Source organism: Protopterus annectens, chromosome 8.part0, assembly GCF_019279795.1.
Source record: "Protopterus annectens isolate FY-2018-M chromosome 8.part0, PAN1.0, whole genome shotgun sequence".
Classification (NCBI taxonomy): domain Eukaryota; kingdom Metazoa; phylum Chordata; order Ceratodontiformes; family Protopteridae; genus Protopterus; species Protopterus annectens.
Window position 1 is genome coordinate 839,713,288 of NC_056741.1, and position 8,098 is coordinate 839,721,385.

General features: G+C 35.7%; 1 pseudogene; it reads right to left on the reverse strand.

Moving 5' to 3' along the window:
* The window catches only part of LOC122809094, a 29,872-nt pseudogene extending 22,001 nt beyond the window's left edge, over positions 1 to 7,871 (reverse strand).
* Between the last annotated feature and the right edge of the window lie 227 nt (positions 7,872 to 8,098).

Consider the following 8,098-nt stretch of genomic DNA (forward strand, 5'->3'; position numbering starts at 1 on the left):
GAGTTAGTCATTGGTGTTGTAAGTGTGCATGTCTGTGGCTTAAAATTCAGTATTTTGAAATTCAGCATTGTAAGCTTTCAGTATAATGAGACTCAGTCACATGAGTTTTCAGTATTTTTGAATGTTTGGTATTATGGTCTCAGTCAAATGAAATTCAGTATTTTGAGTTTTCAGACATGTAAAGTAGATTTGTGGGTGTGTGTGTATGTGTGTGTGTATATATATATATATATATATATATATATATATATATATATATATATATATATATATATATATATACACATAGACAGAGGTATAGCTATAAATATATATATATATATATATATATATATATAGATAGATAGATAGATATAGATATGATACCCAAATCTGTGTCTTGTAGGCTGAATCAATGAAGAGTGGCATACATGATACTTCGGCTCAAGGCAGTAGCATTTGTGTAGATCCCTGTACATAACACAATGAAGCGTATTATGGGCTGTTGTTAAGTGTCAGGATTATGTTAATGAATATGCAGAAGGCTATTGCAATTAACTAGAGCATTCTTTACCATGGAAATTATTAATTTTGTTGTGCTGTGGGGGATATGTTCTGTGTACTGGAAAACAGTATACAATTCTTAACTAAACATACAAAGTACGCAAAGTCTTAAGTATACATACTGTACTATGTTTACATAAAGATTTAATAACTTTTTTCTTTTGAACTGCAGGACTTTAACCTTGAATTAAATCCTGTAATGAATCCTCATAAGCACTCTTAGTAAAGAAACCATTTTTTTGGATTTCTGGTATTATTAAGGAAAATATGATGGAACTTGAAATGTGATGATGGGTAAAAGATGTTATCCCAAATCAGATAATGTTATTTGTTGGATGATTGCATTACATCATGATATAAAGCATGGCACAACACTGATCTTTATGGTTTTATGCCATCATAATTACCTTCAGCTCCACCTCCAAAGGCTGCAGAAAGGAAGGCAAGCAGTTTTAGGGAAGATTTCTGGTAGAGCCCCAGAACGGTTTCATTCAGTGGGTCCTTATTCTTGTCCAGCCATCCAGTGATGTTGTAATCTACAGTGCCAGCATAGTGCACCAGTGAGAAGTGAGCTTCAACCTTTCCTTTGGCAGGTTTAGGCTTCTAGAGGTTGTTGGACTTTCCAAGATGCTGTTCATAGAGCTTGTTCTTGAAGGAAGTGTCTGTGGCCTTGGGGAACATGCACTCCTCTTCAAGGATGGAGAAAATGCCCATAGGCTAGAAAAGAGAATATTACTATTATAAATTTAGAAATTATAATTTTCCAAAAACAAACACTATTTCGGATGAAAGCATCACTCACCTTCTCAATCAGCTCAATACAAGCAGCCAGGTCCATACCAAAGTCAATGAACTCCCAGTCAATGCCTTCCTTCTTGTACTCTTCTTGTTCCAGGACAAACATAGTGTGGTTGAAAAACTGTTGCAGTTTCTCGTTGGTAAAGTTGATACACAGCTGTTCCAATGTGTTGTACTGCGTGCAGAAGACAAAGAAACGATGTAAGCGACTTTTGCATGCTGTATTTTTGTGATCGTGCTTGTATCATTAATGTATAAAACTTACATCAAAAATCTCAAAGCCAGCAATATCCAGGACACCAATGAAGAACTGTCTTGCTTGCTTAGTATCCAGCTGCTGGTTGATACGCAGCACCATCCACAAGAACAGTTTCTCATAAACGGACCTAACCAGGGCACCAATAGCATTGTACACCTAAAAAAGTGAAAAAAAATTGTTAGTAAATGTTCAACAGAACTTATAGGTAATGGAACAAATTATGTTAAAAAGCTACAAAAATTTGTAATTATTTACCTGTGAGACATTTTGACCCTTGGTAACAAATTCATTTCCAACTTTTACTCTTGGGTAGCAGAGGGCTTTGAGCAGGTCTGCAGAGTTCAGGCCCATCAGATAAGCAATCTTATCAGCCACTGTTTGATAAGAGCAAAATTACAGTTTTTCACAGGTGGCCCCACTACTTATTTCATAATTTATTTTATAATCTGAGTAAGTGCATTAATCTTCTGTGAAGCACTGTGCAATTAGCTCACGTGCCTAATGGTGCATATTGTAATATAGAAGTTAGACAGCATGTTATTGTACTCTCTATGAAAACAAAACAAAACCCTTACATTTTTTAGAACACTATACCTAGAAGTTATAATAATCATCTTACCTGCAAATTAACAGGCTATCTTTTTATGTTAAAGAAAGCAACACAGAGCAATATTGCTGCTAAAACCATTGGCGATTATGTATAACAAATTATAAATAAGCACACTAATTAATATTTCAAACAAATGTAACAAATAATTTCCTTAAAAGACAGATAGCTAGGTAGAGAAATAATCTATTTGCATAATATAGTAAAGAAAATCATGGTGTTTCTTCAAATTTATTTTTGAATGTGTGCTTTTTCAAACAGCCAGTTCACCCAGCTGAGGGATTAGATGAGTTTCTCCTGGACATCCTTTTAATCTTGGTTCTATGTATCATGTCTATCTATATATATATATGCATTTGGTAAGATTAAGTGTAACAACAACATCTGAGATGCAATCAACTGACGTTTGCAGGTGTAACATAACCATTCTGACTAGCACTAAAGTAGAAAAAAGTGCCAACCTTCAGTGCCATCGGGCTCTGCCTGCTTCTCACGTTGCTTCTGCTTGAACTTCAAGTTGCTGTGATGCATGATCGCCCCGGTTATCTTGTAGATGCCAATTTTTTCTTCATTAGTGAAGCCCAAAATATCAATAGCTTCCTGTTGTTATAACAGAAGGAAAGAGAATTAGCTGCAGCACCAATTTGTTTCATAAAATGGGTGGTTATAGATAGATAGATACATAGATAGATAGATAAATCAGGTATAGTTAAAATTATAAAAGTTGAAAACCAGCTTAAATGGTGTCATCTGTTTAAATGGCATTGAAACAATGAAAGAAATTGCATGACTTTTTTCATACAGGGTAAGGGCACCTCCCACAACTTACCCCATAACTCACCCACATTCTTAAAGGAATCAGCTTCAATATCGGGCAGGGGAGAGAAGGGTGAGGAATATGCTTGTCTACCTTTCCCAAGGTGTGGAGAGGGTTGCAGGCACTCAGGGAGCAGATGAGGAAGTATGATTTTCCCTGGTAGAGCCAGAGAAGCTAGTTCCTGTGCTTCAGGCATGGAGATTGCTTGCTGGTAATTTCACTTGCAGAGGTGAGAGATGATAGCAGTGCACTGAGTCCATTGCATGGCCCCCTTCCCCTGTTTATCCGAGCAATCACTGGGAAACTAAGTTATAATGGAAAAATCTGTGAACCACCCTTGATGGCTGATCAAATGGTAGCCCATCCCAGTCAACCTTTAACCCAGTGATGAAGAACAAATGGGCAAACTGGCTGAGTAAGCATTGATGACTGACAGACAGGGAGACAAAAAGTGCAGAAAAGTACACTTTTGAACAGCTGTGAGGTTTGTACAGTTTGTCCATAGAAAAAGGTCTTGTTCAAAAAACTCGGTATATGTCCCTGCTAATTCTATATAGAATATGACATCCTTGTTACCTTTCTGTGCATAAACCACTGCACTCAAGAGGTCATAGCGTTCTTTCTGTAGCCACAACTGGTTTATCACAGACCAGCTAAAAATATCCATCTGAAACTAGAATCAATTTACTGTCTCAAAACTACTGTTATCTTTGTTTTACCTACATGTTTGATAAATCTGTTCTGCTAGTTAATTAAAGAGTCATAAATTCAATAAATTAACTCCTGGCTATAAAAAAGAAATGTTTCTGCTACTTTTGCAGTAATGTATGACCTCATTGATTTGGCAATTGAAATGAGAAAACATTTAAAATGTTATTTGCATAGAAAATTTGAGATACAAATAGACCAAAAAAAATCAAACTGCAATAATCTGAATTTGAAAACTAAAGAGAAGATATATGAGTTGTGTAGGCAGAAATAAATCCATTAATGAAAGTCATTTCAGAATGAAGATTTGTATACACAATAAGCTCTTGTTTAATAATTTTAGGAATTTTGAGCAGAAATATGGCACCATTTGCATGAATGTGTGTGTGTGTGTGTGTGTGTGTGTGTGTGTGTGTGTGTGTGTGTGTGTGTGTGTGTGTGTGTGCGTGTATTTGTCTGTGTGCACATGTGCACAAAAAAAAAAAAAAAAAATATATATATATATATATATATATATATATATATGTGTGTGTGTGTGTGTGTGTGTGTGTGGAGATATATATATATATACACACACACACACACACACACACACACACACACACACACACACACACACACACACACACGGATTCTGACAGTATGTTTATTGAATGCCAAACAGCTGACTTTCCTTGTTGACCATGATAAGAGCAAGATCGTATAACATGTGATTAGGAAGTGCTTCAAATGTTGCTCTTGTGCAGTCTTGAAGTATCTTCATAGTGTATTGATCTGGGAGCCAATGATGAGTGATTGATGGAACAGGTCTCAATAACAGTTCTGTTGAACACTCATATATTCTTGTCCCCTTTCTTGCTGCAAGCTTAAAGGCATATTGCTTCAAATGTAGTGAGTCAAAATTTGAAAGACATGCCAACTCGCTAACTTCAGTACAAATGATGAACTGCATACAAACCATGTAATATCACGACTAGACAATATGTAAATTGTATTGTGTCTTACAATGCCCTAGAACAGAATTCAAGAATGTTTTATATCGACTTCCTAAGATGTGTTGCATATTTGTTAAACATTGCTCTTTTTTCTATGCTACTTACATCAGTGGCCATCAGCTCTTCTTCATCATTGATGCTTTTTACAGTGACCTCACCCTGGCTGCAGAAAGGGAAGTCGTATGGGTTGGTGGTGATCAACAACATCTCTGCAGGCAGTAAACAACAGATAGTCATATTGCTTTATGTAGCCTTTCTCACTAAATAGCCTAAACCAATATTTGCTGAAGGCATTCTAGGAAGCATATACATACAACTGTGTTGTTTCTGCTGATAGTCTAATGGTATTGTAACCATCATGACAGAGGTTGCATGCTTCAGTAGCATTAATATAAGTTCTGGAACAACTCCATCCGGTGGACAGACATAACTGCAACTTAGCATCACATATCATTGCAGGACTGAACTGTCATACTCAAAAAAGGTATGCCTTCTTGTACATACATGGGAATTTAATGCAGGCATATGAATGTTGTTGATGCTCAGGAAAGGAAGTGGTTGCCCATCCAGACTTCCAGTTGTCTGTTTTACCCACATTTAAACCACAGAAACATAGAAAACAATACTTAACCTTAGAGGATAGTCCTATCCATTTCATATCTGAATGTAATCTATTCTCTCCACATTATTATTTTCCTTCACTGCCTTTTATACCTCTTCCCTGGTGTTTTATATCTCCTACATTCACATGTTGTCTTTGTCACATCTCACATCCAAGACATTCAGATCCTCTCCTATAATTTAAGATGTCTGTCCTTTTAATTATTAATTTGTTTTTGATTTATTGTTATTGTAACTAAATAATAAAGTCCAAAAGCTGCTAAGCAAAGAGTTTTTCATGTAAATTAGTTTGCCCTGTAATCGCTATAAAACATTTTTTTCAAGTCACAGCTAAGGGTTTCATATATTAAATAATGGCAGAAAACCATAAAGTAGAATTGAGTATTACCAATAAGTTCTGGCTTCCTGTTGCACATGATTTGATAGAATATATGGTAACCTCTTTCAGTGGGAAGCTGGAATGTTACTCTGGACTTTTCAAGCAGATCTATGAAATAAGTAAGGAAATTAAATTTAATAGAAAAAGTGCATTCAGATAATGCGCCAATAAATACTGAGGAAAATGTATCATTCTTACAGGTTTCAATATCAGCAGAAGCCAGTTGGATTCTGATAAATTTACCCTAGGTATAGAGTAGATTGATTTAGCATAGGAATATGTCTTTCCTTCATTTATTTATGACAAGTATATAATATGATCACAGATTTGCAAAACTTACAAAACGAGAGGAGTTGTCATTTCTCACAGTCTTGGCATTACCAAAGGCTTCTAGTAGGGGGTTAGCCTGGATGATTTGATCTTCTAGCATTCCCTAAAAAAGAATATTATTTATTAATAATTATTTTAATACATTTTAGTTAATGAAGTTACGGAACACACTGACTGCATATGTACCTGTATTTTGCCAGCTGGCTGTGGTTCTTGCTTCTTCTTGTCCCCCAGAGCTGCAATTGTTGCAAAGTACTGGATGACACGTTTTGTGTTGACAGTCTTTCCTGCACCAGATTCTCCACTGTTAGTGAAAAGGAAGATAAAGAGAAGATAAAACATATTGTGCTAGATTCCTGCTATATGCATAGCTCATGTCATTTGCACAGTTAAAGACATTGCTTATATTTCATTTGTTACACTTACGTGATCAAGATAGACTGATTTTCACGATCTGTGAAAGCATAGAACACATACTTAATATATATATATATATATATATATATATATATATATATATATATATATATATAATAGTAATGGATGAAGAAGAGTAAATTAGAAAGCTTGTATCGTACCAGTTAACATGAACTGATAGGCATTGTCAGAGATGGAGAAGATGTGGGGAGGAGCTTCTTGACGTTTCTTGCCTCGGTAGGCAGCAACCACTTCAGGATTATACACAGGCAACCACTTGTAGGGGTTAACAGTGGCACAGAACAAGCCGGAGTATGTCTGCATTTAAAACAACAGAAGAAAGCAATTCTTCAATACTATAATGAATTCAAACATTTCCTGTAAAAAAATCAACATAAAAGTTTGCATTGGCTGCGTTTGTAAAGAGACATGGGAATAAAATTAGAGGCAAAAAAGCAGATTGTACTGAACTTAATTAATTCCTGCTTTTCTACACCTTATGTGTCCAGAATTTGAAATGTGAAGCTTACTACAGGGTTTGTTAAACCAAGTGAATGATAGACAAAATAATGAACTAAACATGATTAACAAGTTCCAATATAAATATTCATAATTTATTTCATTAAATGTCATCACATTCTATTTATTATCTTTGAAATGTAGCCTTCTAGTATGAAAGGTTGGCATAGTGACTGTTTGCCTTTCCAAACTTTCTCTGCGTGCCTCCACACAGAAGATGCTCTAGCTGAAAATCGAACGCGACAACGCCTTGCTGTGAGGCGACAACGCTACCGCAGCACCACTACCGCGGGTATACTAGTACACGTTAAAATTTGTGAAAAAGGAAGAGAACAGCAAGAGCAAGTGGGAGAGAATAATCTACTCACATAGATCATCCAGGCAGCATAACGGTCTGAGAGGTTATACAGCACAGAGGGTTCATTCAGATGGGTCAGCATGGCCATGTCTTCAATTTTGTCAAATTTGGGAGGGTTCTGTGGAAAGACTTGGTCTTCCTTAACAGTTACAGTCTGAAAAAGCAAAAGAAAAATGAAGTTAGTTATATATTTCTCCTTTCTGGGATCACCTGGAATTAATTATCATAATTATATATTATATATTTAATTATCATTATTAGATATATATATATATATATATATATATATATATATATAATTTGTTTACAGTCTTACCTCACCCTCGTCGGTTTTCACAGTGGCTTTGCCACCTTCTCTAGCTGTGACCATTCCTCTAACGTATATTTTCTTAGCATGTACCACAAAGCAGCTATTCTTGGCATCAAAAGGTCTGCTCTGTGCTTCAATTCGCTCCTTCTCAGACTTGTGCAAGAATGAAGCAGCCTCGCCAAAAATGGCCATCTCAGAGTCGGAAGACATGATTGAAACCTTCTGAAAAGAATATAGAATCAGGCAACAGTGTTAACAACAGTTTTGTCTGATCTTTTGAAAGCACTGTTTATAAAATTGTAAGCAAATATGAGAATGTGGTTTGTCCCCCTAACATAATGACAAAGTGGTAATAAAAGTATAAATATACTGCAAGATGATGGCTTTCAGAATGCTCTTTGTTTCATGGTCTTTGAATTGCTATAATTCTAGGACCA